Source organism: Rhinolophus hipposideros (genome assembly GCF_964194185.1).
Source record: "Rhinolophus hipposideros genome assembly, chromosome: 3".
Lineage (NCBI taxonomy): Eukaryota > Metazoa > Chordata > Mammalia > Chiroptera > Rhinolophidae > Rhinolophus > Rhinolophus hipposideros.
The window spans coordinates 43,357,958-43,375,721 of record NC_138049.1 but is presented as its reverse complement, the minus strand read 5'-3'; positions in this window follow the sequence as shown (position 1 = coordinate 43,375,721).

Sequence of the window (17,764 nt, the reverse complement as noted above, 5' to 3'; positions counted from 1 at the left end):
AAACAGGCCACTCTGAACCACCTTCTCTACAATGCCTTTTCATCTCATAGCAAATTTTAGTACTTTTGGAAAATGAAATGTGGTGAGCCAATAAATAGAAAACAGGAAAGCATTTTCTGAGGCAAATGCATGTTTTTACAACAGTGTGACCAAGGCAGTTATAACAAGTCCTAGGGCAGACAATCTAAAATATTTGCCAAGGAAAGACTATCTAACTTAAAAACACAGGTTGGCGAAGCTACGTTTTCAAAGCCCATCATTAAATATTTATGAATTAACTTCAGGTTTTTTTAAATTAGAACATATAAACTTATGTATAAATATAGCTTAAGCAGTCATTTCACAAATTTCTATGACCATGAAATACCTCTAAAATTGTAGTATAGCAAATTTGAAATTTACAAAGAAATTAATTCTTTGATTAGAACAGATAACAAAAGAAACTAATCTGAACTAATTTTTAAAGTAAAATGTATAAGAATTTTACTAAAAGGGACCTAATTTCACGTGAGAGAATGATTCATGTAGGTACTTCTAATATTCATCTCTCAGTACTAGTCTTCCTATCTTTGAAGGTGTCTGGGGGACAATGGAGAGAGAGTGAAATTCTTCTGCAGTTACCCAGTCTCCCCCAAAGAACCCATTTTCTTTTTCCTCCCCTTTGCCTTTCCCTGCCACCCCTCTGCATCGCCTCTCACTTTTTTCTTTCAGTGTTCGCATTAAATCCTCAAACCAAACTTTAAAATTTGAAGCAATAGTTTTATTATTGTGTCTCTGATTATATTCTCTGTTCAGAGTCACATTTTCATTAAAGAGCAAAGGTTACCAAAGTTCAACATGTGTTTGGCATTATTTTAAAAGGCTTTCTGGTAAACTCCAGAGAAAATTTAAGACTGCAAACCTGCAAGCTAGCAGCCAAAAGCATATACTACATGGATTTTCTGCTTTGTTGCAATAGAACCCTTCACTTTTGTACAATAACTATATTTCCTTCCGACTTCAGTTAGATCAGCTTAAAATAGGAAAGGACCCCTGATACCATCACCAACAGCAAATATCAGTTTTGAACTGAGCACTGTACTTGTGTAAGATGGGATCTCTGCCTTCCAAGGAGGCAGACAACATCAAAACGCTTTCATCTGCAAAGATTAGAGAAAATCCTGGAGTAGAGCTGGGAGGATTCTAAACCCTTAAGAATGTTCAGAGGAAGGAAGATTTGATACCAAATTCTAATATGAAACAGATAATCAGTTTTTAATTCTAGTCCTGATATATTCTCTCTAAAAAAAAAATTTTTTTTTGAATTGTGCCACCATGGTATATTCTCTTCCTTTAGCCAGAGGCAGATCACTAAATGAAAATGACTTAAAATCCCCCCTCCTTTATCCCCCCCCCACCCATCCTTTCTTGGTCTCTCTCCCTCTTTCTCCATTTTAATAATACCTACCTCAAAACATTACTGGAAGGATTCATAAGTATGTTAAATGTTTTGAAGATGAAAAGCAATATATAAATGCTTAAGTATTACTATAAGAGTTCAATTCAATTAAATGAGCTCATAGCATGTGATTTAAGTGGAATGCATGTGAATACACAGATAGCCAAACAACTAAAGAAGCTTCAGCTAAGACTCATAAGCCACATGACACTAAGCCTTTAATATCAGAGAATGTTTTCAGAGCTGAAAGCTCTCAGAGTTCATGCAGTGCTGGTCCTTCACTTTATAGACTGGGAAAAAGGAAGTCACAAATAACCAGCCTAAGGCACACAGATGGGTAAGAACAGACATGAGACAAGAAACCAAGTTTCCTTAGTTCCCACTACTGCTTTTTATAGCACTCCATGCTAACTACAGGATGATAAGTATATGGAAGAAAATAGCATGTTCAAATGTTCAAATTTCAATAGCATGTAGAAATGTTGGTATTTGTTGCCACACATCTGCATGTTGCTAAATATACTGATTATAGATTGAATTCTTTTTCACTCAGAATAAGTGTCCTCCAGTAGACATGTCTTGACTCTTATTTATAGATTTGAAGCATTTTCCCATTAGAAGAGTAGTTGCAAAGATCTATATCTATACTTACGTTCTATAGATCCTCAAAAATATGCAAGGTCTGCTCTGCAAAATAGGTAAATGTGGGTGAGTGAGGAAATGAGAATATTTTCAGCTGACAAAAACCATAACAACTAGAGGTGTTAGCAAGAATGAATAAAAATGGTCATTGACACCAATCCCTAAACTGATAGCTATTCTTTAGCCAACTTCTCAAATGAGACTCTCCATGCTACTTTGGAATTATATCTATTTAAAAGGGACATGTCAACATTAACTACTAATGGGATAATACTACCCAGGACCATTTGAAATGTCACATAATGAGTGAGCTCTGGCTCTGGCATGCTGGTAAAAAAGTTCATCTTATTACCAACCCAGTAGATCTGTTCTGGTTTATGAGGCTGCCTTAAATTCTCCTCAAGTAAATTGGGGCTCTCAAACTTTTAGTGGGCATCGGAATTACATAGAGGGGCTTGTTAAAACAGATTTCTGGCTCCATTCCCAGAGTTTCTGATCCAGTAGGGCCATCTAAAAATGGCCCATTTAGAGTGGGCAAATGTAATTTGCATTTCTAGCAAGTTCTCAGATGATGCTAATGTGATTTAGGACTATACTTTGAAGACCAATGGGTTAAAGAAAAACCATGCAAATAGGAGTCAACAAACTGTTTAGCTCTGCTCTGATTAGCTGCCTGGGTAGAGACCTGACCAGAGTGCAAAGAGCAATTGGTAATTAACCAGGTAAAATTAATTCCTGAAGACTGGAGTTTACAGTTAGCAAGGCTAAATCTGGTCCACAAATATTTTGTTTTACTCATATAGTATTATTTTTTCAATTGAATTTGTTGTCAACATTTAAAATCTATAACGTTTTGTATAAAAATCCAATACCTGGCTTTCCTCAATAAATCAACTATCATGGCTTCGCCTGTTAGACAGGGTGCCAGGTCAAGGACCACAGTCTCCACCTGACTTGTTTCATTTGCTCAGACTGCCTTTTGCTTTTGATATTGTGTTGCTGAATAATGAATCTAAAAATTTCAAGCTTCCAATTTTTTTTTTTTAGTTTAGTTATCTATTACACACAGCTATCTTAGAGAAACCAGGCATGTCACTCATTCCATTTTGCTGTTATTCTGTTTGAAAGCAAGTCTATGTGAATAAGGAAGAACATAATGGAATCTTACATCATTCACTGATATCCTTAGGGTTGGCAAGGCAATTTTTCAATTCACTTTAGAATAACTAAATATTATATTACGTTAGTTGCAAAGTACTTCAGAAATAATAAAAAGCTTAGAAATTATATAAGATTTGTTATATAGAATTGATACTCTCAAGTGTATATTTTGATAAATAACGAAATATATTTTTATTTTACTTCTTTTTAAAATAATTAGTTTCTATATGTATGTGTTATTTGATGTCATTTTATTATTCAACCCCTACTTTGCATCCAAATCTTCTTACATTTTTTTACTTTTAAATTTTGAGCTATTTTGTATACTTTTAGAGAATTGTTCAAATCCATTTTGGAATGAGACAGAATAATACTAAATTAAATATTAACATTATTCTTTACCCACTCATAATGAGCTTTTTGGGGGAGACGTGTTCAAGTCCTACCTTAGTTTTCTGTGGTCCTAGGACTAGAATCACCTGGGAAATTGTTAGAAATGCAAATTATTGGGTCCCACTTCAGACCCACTTAACAAGAAACCCTAGGACTGGGTACAACTATCTGGATTTTACCAAGTTCCTTGGGTAAACAATAAAGTTTGAGAATCCGTACTTTAAGCCATCTAATAGGTATGGTAAATAATCATATCTGTGCAAATAGTAAAGTAAAAAGAACTTTGTGAAAGTGATTCTTGAATAATATTAATATACACTTTTTTTTGGTCAATGTTACTCTCTATTCAGTAATACTCATCAGAACACAGAGATTTTTTTTTTCATCTTTCTGAAGGAAGTTTGTTTTCTAATTTGCTTTCATAACTAGCTTTGAGGACTGTATTTCATTCATATTTCATTTTAGACTGCTATAGGAGGCAAGAAGATAAACGTACAGTGTCATTTTGTCTCGTCTCTTTTCAATATTCTTAGAAGTCAAATGTATGTGGACCACTCGGGCAACTGAGCTGAAGTAATCTCCATTTTTTTTTACCTCGCACAATCAACATGAATACAATGATTCTCAATCATTGTATTGAGAATCCTCTTGAATACAATGATTCTCAATCTTGGATGCCTTTCAATTACCAGGGAGTTTTCCTCAGAGATTCTGATTTTGTTGGCCTTAGATGGGACCAGGGCTACTTTGAAAAGCTCCCCAGGTGATTTTCATGGGCAGTTGGCGTTAAGGAGTCCTGCTTGCAACCTTCCCCAGCACTGGCAGGGACTGAAAAACCACATCTCTTGCCACAGCCCTTCTCTCCCTATAGAATATGAAAACTCCTTATGTGAGTAGAGATAAGTCTAGTAACTAAAAAAATCTTGAATAACTATCAATTGAAATGGCCTAACCACAAAGTCACTCCGTTTATATCAAACAAAGATAAGAATTTGTGTAAATAATTCAGGCTTCCAGACATTTTTTACCAGATAATTGGAGTCAAATCACTTTCTTTCACTTGAAATTTTGGATATTGGCTAAACTCTCCACCTTGCTCTGGGGTGTAGACAAAGCCCATAGCAAAAGTAGTGCATTCTGCTGTTTGCTTGACCTCAGCAAAAAGGGAAAGGGGTGGCAATCAACTCTCCATTATACTTGGTGGGTGGAGTGTTGATACAACCAAATCCCAAGGCCTTCAATCTTTTGCTGGATTCTTACTTGTGAAAACATTAGATTTGGATCAGAATTCAGAAACAAAATGTTAATTCCTTCTCTCCATCCCCCTCAACACTCCTCTTGTTTGTTTATTTATTTATTTTTGCAATTCCTGGTATTTTTTGTGACAATGCTCTCTTCCCACTATTTCCTTATGGCAAGCTAAAAGATCTTTGGTTTTTGACCTTTTGATATGAAAACATGCATTACAGCTATGCTTTTGTGGCTCTTTTTTTTCTCTTTGATTTGGGGAAGTGGCAAGAATGTGTGGAACAATTACAAAGTTCACATTTCCTCTTATAAACAAATGAAAAGGGCAACTCACCAGAGTTTCTCACTGACTTTAGGGACATTTTCTTTAAAAAAAAGAGAGAAGAACATTTAGAAAAGATTTAATTTTATGATAGCCACAAAAACTATAACATTGGGGGAGGTCCAACATTTATTTCCAAAGTTTCAGCAAAATCGATATCTTGCATACAGTGTCAAAAAGATCTGCGATGGACTCAGTTCTATCCACAAACTGTGTGACTTAGGAAAATTACCTAATTTCCCTAAACCTTGTTTGTCTTCTATAAAATCGTCTTATAGGATTCTTATGTAGATTAAATTAGATAATATACGTAAAGCATTTGCACAATGCCTGGCAAGGAGTAGAGAGTCAATAGTGACTTATCCTTATCATCATTCGAGGCAAATACCCTGAAGAATAGCCTAGGCTACATTTCTCAATTTCTTCTCTGTCCGCACCAAACTGAGGTATTAAACAATTCAGAATCAGTGATTTGAGGTGCTGCCACAGTAGGTGAAGCTCTAAGAAAAAGGACAGAGCTAGCAAACTCAAAAACCACAGAATATGTGAAAATTGCATAAGCAGGCTTTTATAATACAACATTCATATTGGAGAAATAACCCATAAAAATGAGGGTAATCACTCCAAATGGACCTGTAATTATGGAACGTGAGGGCTGTGTCATCAAGAAACTTAAGGGAGTGTCGATCATCCTAAATTGACCAGGTCCAGAGTGATGATGGGACTTGGATGGAAACACTGGCACGTGGCCTACACTTCAGCACAGTACAGAGCGAGCCTACATACCACTGTGGTGCGGAAGCCTTCCAGAGCACTGTCACCTCTTGGAAACGTCAGCCCCTTCGCCTGACATACTGGCTCAGAACCTCCGTGGGACCATCCAAGCAAACAGCAACCTCACTTCCTGCTACACTCCCAATTCCTCCCCAGGGGTTTGCGTTCCAAGCCTGCCCTGACTCTTCCTCCTGGGGACTCCTCTAAGCCCACAATCTGAGAAATTCTCTGTCTGTCAGAAGACACTCCAAGAAAATTGAAGATGAGAACTATTTTAACTCACAAACAAATCTGAAAGGGGGATGTGGCTTCACACTCTCAGATGAAAGAGATTTCGGCTTGTGAATCACTGAAAATAGCAGGAAATCAGACAAGAAGGGCCTTGTCCCAGAGTAATAGCCTCACTCAGAGATTAAAATAGGGCTGACCTTTGTCTGTGGGATTGTGTGGTCTCAGTCTTATTTAGCTGCTCCAGCTGAGGCCCTCTGAAAACCTCCATCCGCATGTTGCGAAACCTCATCTCTGGGTCAAGGGGTGGTCTCTCCCTGAACACAGAAGAGATACTTATTCAGGGTGGCACTTAACTGGGGCTTGGGGCTGCTAAGCCAAGAAAATGGAGTTCACTGAAATTCCAGTCTTTCTTTTTTTCCTGCTCAAATGAAGTTAGAAACAGTGAAATGTGACCGTCAAGGAAATTGAGATATTCCAACTGACACTGAAGTTATATGATGGTTACCCCCTCTATTCATTCACCTAAGGGAAGACCTGAAAATCCAAATCTCCTTGTGTGGCTTCTCTACTTAGAAAGCTTACGGGGGGAGCCAACTGTTGCCACGTCTGGGAACTGTGGGGAAAACTTTGCTGAGCAGGATCAACAGAACAGAAGGCAAGTTATTTCTAGCCAGGGGGCCCTGAGATCAGGAAACTGGAAGCCTGTTTTCCACCCCTGCCAATGAGTCACCGCCTCAAACTCAAATTATTTCTCTGTGCCTCAGTTTCACCTTCTATAAAGTGGAGATAAAAATCCCCATTTCTCCCTACTTTCTCAGTGTATGATGGAAAGAAACTACTGCATATGTGAGCCTTAGGGTGGAAAGGCTTAAATCAAAGCACCATTATTGCTATTTTCTATTGCCAAATAGTCTCCATGGTAATCACAGCTTTGTTTTACTAATAACCCATGCCACCTCTGGCCTGGTAACCTAAATGTCAAAAGAAGGATACCACATTACAGGTTTTGAAGGCCTCTGTTCTTTAAAACGTTGCTTTTAATCCACATAACATCTAATTTTGCTTAGAGTCACTTAGTTAATTTTGCCACAAATCAACTTGCACAAGCAGACTCCACTAAGATGCAACAAGAGCAAAGGGACTGCTCAGGTCATTAAATTCGATACCAGATGCATTTAGGACGTAAACTCTCGATCTCAGAGTGTACCATCCCTTTAGACAGTGGTGGCCATTTGCCTCTGATTTGCTCTTCTGTTGGTCTCTTTGACATGAAAAAAACAAGGTGACACCATTCAACCACCTGTTCTATTTGAACCACACCAACCACCAAGCACTATTTCAAAACTTGCCTGTGATGAGCTATATCGTGTGTCATCAGGCTCTAGGTCACTGAAAATAGTTCTGTTATTTTATATAAAGAGTGACATGTAACAATCAAACTTGAAAATACATTTTTTAAATTATCTTTCATTGTGGTAAAATACACGTAACAATTTTTTTCTTATGCAATTTTCTGAGATAAATGTACATAACTTTTGTCAGATTCTCTTTTTTTAATTATAGAAAAAATACATAATGTTAGATTTATTATCTTAACCATTTTTAAGTGTCTAGTTCAGTTGTGTTAAGCATATTCACATTGTTGTGCAACAGATAAAATTTTATGTAACCATTTTTAGGTGTATAGTTCAATGGCATTATAAGGTACATTCGCATTGCTGTGCAATCATCCCACCATTCATCTTCAGAACTTTTTATCATCCAAAACTAACACTGTATATCCACTAAACAACAACACCCTTTTCCCCTTTACCCCAGCCCCTGGACAACCACCATTCTACTTTCTGTTTCTATGAATTTGACTATTCTAGGTATTTATATAAATGAAATCACATAGTATGTGTCTTTTTATGACTGGTTATTTCACTTAGCATAATGTCCTCAAGTTTCATCCATGTTATAGCATATGTCCAAATTTTCTTTTTTTTAAAGGCTGAGTTATATTCCATTGTACGTATATATTACATTTTGTTTATCCATTCATCCCTTGATGGACACTTGATGGCTTCTATCTTTTGGCTATTATTAATGCTGCCATAAACATGGGTGTGTATGCTTATAAAACATACACCTCATGGCCCTGCTTTTAATTGTTCTTGGTATATGCCCAGAAGTGGAATTGCTGGATGACATATTAATTCTGATTTTAATTTTTGAACAGAATTTTGTACTGTTTTCCATAGTGGCTGCACCATTTTACATTCTTACCAACAATGTACAAGAGTTCCAATTTCTCTACATCCTAGTCAACACTTTTTAAAAAAATAGTAACCAAATTAATAGGTATGTTGAAATTCCATTTTTGATAAGTCAGTGGAGGGGCTAAGATTAAGCAGATTACAGGACATTCTCATATATTTGTATGGGACTTCTCTTGGACAGGGTGGGAAAGACTAAAACAGAATGGCTAAGAGTTATCTCAAAGAATTGTACTTCTTGGTTATCCTTGCTCCAACTGGAGAGGAAGGACACAAAAAGCCTGCAAATAATGGCAGGGCTTTCCCTGCCAACTCTAAGTCAGCAAGAGAAAACTGAGCCTGAGAATAGAAGAAAGTCAGAAAGAATGTAATGCAAAGTACTGCCTACGTACACCATGCATCTGGCATACAAATGTTCCAGATGACCCTGAGATGCATTTAGTGTTTTACCGCTTTGCAAAGTTTCACTATAGAATTGCCTGACAGAAGCAGATAAGCCACCAGAAGGAAGGGTGGGAGGGGTCTCCTCAGGAACTGGGCAACAGAATGGGGAAAACACGTATGGCTAACTCTGGTCAAAGGTAAAAATTAAAAGAATGAGATGGGAAATTAAGCCTAGAAAAACTGACTTGCTTCTACTCGTCCCACCACCAGGCCACGACAATCACCAACAGAATGCAACATTAGTTCTTTGGTCTAGAGCTGATGTCCTTGTTCTTCCTCCCCTGGGGACGTAATATGGCCTGCTCTTTTCTGAGTGACCACAACTCCCTTATGCAGGATTTCACCCATCCTCCACTCTCTTTCCTACTTAGGTGTTCCAAAAATATTTATTGGCTACCTGAAAACTATGGAAGTCAAACTTGATAGCTTGAGACTTTTAATATTTTTCTAATATAAAAGTGTGTTCAAAGCAAAATTAATCTCTTCCACAGAGGCATACCAAGGACAGGACAATGGGAGCGGTCTGCCCCAGGTGCAAGCAATTCATCATAGTCTGTAGATAATTTAAAAATGTTTAAATAACAAACTAAAAGAAATACTAAACTCAAAGGTACGCTGCTTTCTATTTTCCCCAGGCTCTGTCAACTCTAAACATGGACAATGATAAAATACTCTTCCCATCCTAAATATCTTTTGTTGGTCCCTCTCAAATGGTTCAGGAATTCTTTGAGCTTGCCTCGGGGCAGTTTTATCTCCAACCTCTAGGGAACTATACTTAGCTTCTGGTGTTTAAAACAATAGGTTCAAAAGAAACAATGATTGTGAAGACAGAAAAAAATAAACTTTAGTTACTTCAATTTTGCCTCTGGAAATAATGGAACAGAGTATATGACAGTTTAAAATATTTTCCCTTTTTTCAAGAAATCATTAATGTATTATATATTAATTTCTCTATATATAGCTAAAATATTTTGTTCTGTAACACTTGTATTTTATTTTTAATTGATTTATTTGCATGATTATATATTACATTTAATTAAATTTTATTGTCTACATTTCTTTTCTGGCTGTTATTATTACTCATTTCATATCATGATTATTACTGAAATACATTTTTCATCGAAGTGTATTAAAACTGATCAATGTTGGGTGTCAAAAATATTAGATACATGACCTACTACTTTTGTTTTAATTTGTGCGTGACTCATATTTTTCAATTATCCAACAAAGCACCTGATGTCTGCCAGGCATTGGAATCGGCTGTGAATGAACAGGGACAAATAAAGCACAGATCAAACTATGAGGTCAGTAACTCTGGGATATGACAAATTGGAAAGGCCCAGGTTATAGCTAGAATATGAGCTAGCTATAGAATATGAGGTGGAACTGAACATACTGGTCTCACTCACTAGGGAACTAATTCTAGACAACCCAAGACTAAATGGATCGTTTTCCCATAAGAGGCCTGCTATTTTTTTATACCTACTTAAAAAGACATTTATGAAAATTTTCTAATTCAGTTCTGTGATTATGTTTAAGAAATGCTCATTATCATTATGCCTCCTTATGTCATGTCAATAAACACACAATACACAAAGCAGACTTATGGACATCAAACATAAATGGACCCAGTTGCCATAATCATTCTGAGTATTCATCGTTGAAAGTTACAAAGGTATAGATGGAGAGTTTCCTGTTTTTCCTGCTATCCTGATGATGGGAAAGGATGAAAGAATTAACAAGCCTAAAATTCAAATGTTACAAGGAGCACAGGCCCAAAGGGTAGGGGACATTTTTAATATATTTTTATGTTTTCAATGCAACTCTCTTTCACACACACACATACATATACACACCTTTCACTCCTTGAGAAAATCAGAATTCCCTCAGTTCTTCGGGGGGTGGGGGGAAATCATTCAACTGAATCTAAAATACAAGAGGGTTGATTATTTCTGGGCAATCAAAGCCTAAGAATTTTCTCTTGGAACAATCTTCTGTAGCTGTGATAGACCCGAGACACCCCCCCCCCATATGCCTCTTTTTTTTTCCTAATGGACTTTGGCAGAAGGTTTCATTTCCTATCAACTAGAGCACCTTGCAACCTTCTGTGAAAAACTGTGCAGGTGATCCAAGGGGTAATGAAATAATATTGAGCAAAAGAAATTTTAGGTTGAAAATCAGGGAAAAATACACCTGGGAATAAATATCCCATTATTCCATGAAATAATCTCTCAGAGCAACTGGTAATAGCCTTGTCACTTGTGCAATTCTAAACAAGAATGAAAAAAAATATTTGAGAGTACTCTGTAAGGAAACATCCTTCATTGGAAAAGGAGAAAGAAAATGACTTAATTTTTTATCGGTAACTTTCGTTCGTGATTCTTCCTTGAATAGCCTCTTCACCCATAGTATCTGACAATTTGGGTATGTAAGACAAAAAACACAAAAATGATCTTTGGCCAACTCTTTGAAGCAAGAGGTAAAGAACTTTAAAAGAAAACCTTCTTGATAATAAAAATCACACTTAAAAGTCATGATAAGGTACACATCCTTATTTCAAAAATGTATATACTTATTTAGTATTTGTAGGTTATTTTAAGATCAAAATTCAAATGTTTTTCTCTGTACTAGTCACTGTTTCGACATCTCTGTCACTGCAGCAGATGCTGATACTGAAGCTTCCGGTTAAGAGTAAAATCCCATTTTTTTAGGCTGAGACAGGAAATACCACTCAGCACTAGAACACATAGGAAAATCAGGACACTTTCAAAGATGTAATGCAGGAAATCAACCAGAGAATATTCAAATAGTCACAATGTGCCTAACATTTGAAATATTGTCTTCCGCTTTTAAACAAATGCTGAGCAAAGCTTCCTGTGTTTCAAAAACAACATCAATGGACTCTCAAAATGGCAAGCCCCACATACTTATTATTCTTTCTCTTTGTTTTTCTATTTCTTCTATTTCTTTTATTTATTCTATAAAGCACTGAGGTTTCCAGGGTTTTGTAGATGACCTGCAGAGCACTTCTATGTATTTACATTTAAAGTCCTATCTTCATGGAGTAGGTAGGAAGTGATATCAATCATTAATATCAATAACTTGCTCCTTTGAATTCCTACCTATATTAGGAAATTCCTACCTATATTAGGAAATATCAATAACTTGCTCCTTGAATTCCTACCTATATTAGGAAATTAAGAGGTAAGAAACCTATCTGTAGTTCTTAAGAGTCTTACAAATTAGGTGGGAAGGGGTGATGTAATGCTGACAACATAAATAATAACAATACAATGTTATCTGTTTTTTTCTTATCTATAAAATGTAGATAACAGTACTTGCTTTGTGGGAAGGATTAGAAGGAATGATTATTGCAAAGCACTCAGCACAGTGCTTGGCACACAGAGGTGCTGTATCAAAGGTTATTGTCATTATAGGAAAATGTCCAGATAAGTACAATTTTTAAATAAAGTCAAGCTCAAGGAGTTGTGGAGAAGCAGAGGTCAATGAGAGGTGAGGCAATGTGTGGCAACCCAGGAAAGTTTCTTGGACAAAGTAGGATTTAAACTGGGCCTTGAGAAATGAGGAAGACCAAAAAGCAAAAAAGTCCCTGTTCACTTCCAAAAACGGCAATTGGCAGGACTCTCTGAGGTGATGACACATTCTTTCAGACTTCTTTCTTGAGTGATCCTGTGGCCTGATTTCCCCTATCTTTTAAACCTGTTTTTCCAGGGAAGGGGAACATCAGAGCATTAGCGTTTTTACAATTTAGTCCTAATCAAATTTGATTCCATTTAAAATTCCTCCATGGCACTCCCCAACAGCACTCACCAGCCAATCCTTCCTGAAAAACATCTGGGGCAATAGCCGAAGACCCTTGGAGAACAACAGGAAATGGGGTTTCAGAGTGAACTCAAGCCACTTTTCAACATAAGTCAAAGCAACCAGGTGGTGATTTCTTTCTAGTCACTGTGTACCAGTGACAGCCCCACACCCTTTGAGTCAGTGGGAAATCATTTCTTAACTCACTTTTGGGAAATGCTGCCAGTGATTCAGCACTATAGGTTGGCTCAGTGGGTCATCATAAGAGATATTTCCCTCAACAGTCTCCCCACCTCCTTGGTGAGAGGCAAGTTTCCCAGGCTCCAGTGTTACCCATGAGCACCCCTGCTATAACAGGAGAGAGTATAAGAGGTTTAAGGGGAGGCTTTCCTTTACTGACATTGAGACTCTAGAAGACTCTTTGAGTAGATACTGTATAATTTATTATCCAAACTAGGAAACTTTTGAGAATAAAATGTGGCACTATTAATAATAGTGCTACCACAGCAGACATAAATGGACAATGTCCCAAGCAAAGAGGGATATGTGACCATCCTATCTCAAGGTCTTGGAGCCCTGTCTTCTAAGAATATTTACTTGTGAAACATTTATTAAGCATGTATTATTGACAAGACACTATGATGTATGCTAAAAATACTATATTAACTGCCTTTGCCCTAGAGGCCTCAGAGTAGTAGGGGAGACAAACACATAAATAGCCATTAATAAAGCACTGGTAGAGATCAAGGAACCTAAGGCAGCTGGAAGAGTGAGAGACGACTTCCTGAAAGGAGTGTTAACCTATTTACCTTTCCATCAGATAATGAGGAAAAAGTAACTGAATTCCAGGGTGAAATATTATTGAAAAACAAAAATACCTAGTATTTATTAACCACGTACTATATATTCAGTCATTTTAGAAAATCTCTCATTTAACCCATGCTTATAGTACCTGTTTTACAGATAAGGAAAATGAGCACAGAAATAGTAATTTCCAAGGTGTGACACTATCAAACATTGAAAGGATCTATGTTCTTATCCCTTGAATCTTGCTTCGACCGAGAGTACAGTGGCAAGGATGTTATGTAACTTCTGAGACCAGATCCTATAAGGTCAAGCAGCTTCCATATTGTTTGCTACAACACATGTGTTGGATTCTTGAGCTGCAAGTGAAATGTCTAGTTATCTGGAGATGGCAGTGCTGGAGAGGCCACATGGAGGCACTCTTGTTGACCCCAGCTGAGTCTATCTTTCGTCCACCCAAGACCAGGCACCAGACCATGTGAGTCATCTTAGAAGTGGATCCTCCAGACCCTGCATGGAACTGTCCCCACTGGTACTTTCCTGAATCCAGACCCACAGAATCTGTGGCTTAAAATGGTTATTGTTTTGTACCACTAAGTTTTGAGTGTTTTGTTTCACCACAATAGTAACTGCGTCACAAAAACACATGCCTAAGTGGGTGATAAAAAGAGAATTCAAATCCACAAAATGTGGTATCAAAAAAAGCCCTCTTAATTCTTGCTTCCCAGCATGACTTTTTAAAATATATATACATACATACAAGTACCTATGGTAGCTGACATAGAATGCTTAGTGACAAAAGTGATTAAAGAATGGATTTGGAGAGAAAACAAGAATCCATGAAGCTATAGAAATCATTATAAACCACATTAAGGAGTTTGAAGCAATAGGAAGTCATGAGAAATTTGAAGCAGTGACATATTGTACTCAGCTTTGTATTCTAGAGGGATCACTCTGGGTTTGACATGAAAGAAGATTCTAAGGGAAACAAGATTGTCGGCATTTAGGAGCCTATTAAAGCAATTCAAACAAGAAAGAAACCAGTGGTAGTGGCAGAATAGATGAGGAAGGTGGGCAAAAATTAAGAAATAACAGCTAGACAGAGGACAATTATTTAACATTATTCTTTGCCTAGTTTCATAAAATATACTACCATCATTCTAATACCAAACCTGGAACCAGAGAGAAATTAAGACCAGTAAAATGGAGCAGAATTCAGGGAGAAAGAGAAGGAGAGAGAGATTTGAAAATGTTATGTTTCTGGCCTTGAAGATGGAGTAAAGGACCTGCAATCAAGGAATGTAAGCAGCTTCTAGAAAAGCAAAGAAATAGATTCTCCCCTGGAGTCCCCAAAAGGAACACAGACCCTTGATGTTAGTCCCATAAGATGAATTTTTTACTTCTGACCTCCCAAACTGTAAGATGATAAATGTATGTTTTTCTAAACCACTAAGTTTGTGGATGACATTAGATATAATGACCAAGGGGCAGCCAGATGGCTCAGGTGATTAGAGCGCGAGCTCTCAATTACAAGGTTGCCCGTTCAATTCCACCATGGGATGGTGCACTGTGCCCCCTACAACTAAAGACTGAAAATGGCGACTAGACTTGGAGCTGAGCTACGCCCTCCACAACTAGATTAAAGGACAACGACTTGGAGGTCATGAGCCCTGGAGAAACACACTGTTCCCCAATATTCCCCAATAAAATTTAAAGAAAAAGATACAATGGTCAATAAGCTAAAGAAAACTAATGCAACTGTCAACAAACTTGACCTAATTTACATTTATAGAACACTCCACACAACAGTAGATAACACATTCTTTTGAACTGCACAGAAAACATTCACCAAGATAGACCATAGTCTATGTCAAAAGCTAAACCTTGACAAATTTAAAAGAATTGGAATCATACAGAGTATGTTTTCTGATATAATATAGGAATCAAACTAGAAATCAATAACTGGGTGGCCAGTTAACTCAGTTAGTTAGAACGCGGTGCTGGTATGACCAAAGTTGCCGGTTTAATCCCCTCATGGGCCACTGTGAGCTGCACCCTCCTTAAAAATGAAAAACAGAAAACAAACAAACGAGAAAAAGAAATCAATAACAGAACGATTTCTGGAAAAATCCCCAGTTACTTGGAAACTAAACAATATACTTACAAATAACCAATGGGTCAAAGAGGAAATCACAGGGAAATTAGTTAAGTATTTTGGATCGAATGAAAATGAAAATACAGCATATCAAAATTTGTAGGATACAGCTGAAGTAATGTTTAGAGAGAAATTTATATACATTAAATGCTTATATTACAAAAAAAGAAACATTCTCAAATCAATTATCTAAACTTCTACTAAAAAAAAAAACGACCAGTAAAATGATTAGGAAATACCTCTAGAGATGCATTGTAGTGAGTGCTCAGGAACACACTTGCCTTGTAAATTGGAAGCTGTACCCTTCCCTTCCCTTCTCTTGGAGATGGTAGAAGAGGGACAAAGCACGATAAGAATTTAGTTACATATGTCATTTTGAGAAAATATAACTACACTGTTTATAATGAGGGCCAGGTACCTCACTGCTAAAAAAATAAATAAATAAAGGGGAAAGCTAGAAATAACCCTGGGATTATAAACTAGAATTGGAAATATTGGAGTGAATCTACAATTTCAGATATTTAGATAGATGAAAGGTAAATAGATAGCCAGATAAATGATGATAGATAGATAGATAGGTAGATAAATGATGATTGATAGATAGATGATAGATTGATGATTGATTGATAGAGATTTAGATGTATAAAAAATAAATGCAGATATAGATACATATAAGTAAAATATATATATTATCTATATATGTATCTATATATATAGATATAAAATATATATCTATAGGTAGATATAGATATCTGTATGTATGTACATATAGAAGTTTAGCTCTGTTTCCCAAGTGGGTCTAGAAGGAGTGACACTCCACTAGCCACGAGCACTCTGAGAACAGATTTTGTTTGCAAATAACATTCTCTACTAAAAGTAATGAGAATTCCTTAGATAAATAATTGATTCCAGCACTTGAGTGGGGAGATACAATATGGGTTTGGATTATCCCATTCTGGAAAGTAACGGAGTGCTCAAAGAGTGATGTAAACATTGTAAAAAAGACGTGGGAGCCAGTTTACAAGGGTTCTTACTGGCCAGTTCTGGAAAACTTTGAGCATCGGAATAAAAAATGATAGTAATAGACCACAATCTATTGAATAAAATAGGAATCCATAAATCTAAACTGATATAAATAAACAACTGAATGAATAAATGAAAGAGAAGGACAAGATGTATCCAACAATACAATGACAACTAATGAATGATGGAAATGGAAAAATCATCATTTGACAGCCATATAGTAGTCATTAATTCAGGAAGAAAACAGGAAAAGATGCTGAGGTTGGTGAGAGGAGGCTGAATGATTTTGAGGCTATTGGCATAATTTTGAAGTATCTCAATACAAAATCTTTATTACTTACAAAAGGGGGAAATGGTGGTTTTAAAGTAGAGAAAGCTGGCAACTTGACCAGCCGTTTATGCATGGTGGGCATCAGCACGGGTAGGTAGGATAGATGGTTGTCCTGTGCCTCCATCAAGGGAAGAGCACAGCATCATTTCTGGGCTCTTCCTGCTGGAATGTGTGACCTGAGTCTGCTCATAACAAAATACGATAAAGCCCCCTGTTTAAGGACATTTTACCAAACAAAACGTCTGTACTCTTTAATCTGTCAGAGTCATGAATCGCAGGGAAAGACTAAGGAAATGCTCCAGATTCAAGACTATAGAGTGGTAAAAGTAAGTGCAACGCATGATTCAGGACCATAAAGGAAAAAGACATCACGGGGGAAGCTGTCAAAATTTGATTGGGGTCTAATAGATTGGAATGTAGCATTGTATCAATTTCTTGATTGGAGGATGGTTTGGAATTAGGAAGAGAATGTCTTTGTTTTCGGGAAATGTACACTGGCCTTCTAGGTCTACATGAGATACAGAAGTTTTTTCAACTGCTCTTGCAATTTTTCTGTAAATTTGAAATAATTATTTTTTTAAATGCTTAAAGAAACGTTATAAAAACTGGGGGAAGAAATCTGCAACACATGTGGAAAACAATAAACTACGTGTGCTCAGAGATTGTTTCATAATAGGAGCTAAAGTAAAAGTACGTTACTTCATTATTAAAAAAAGAT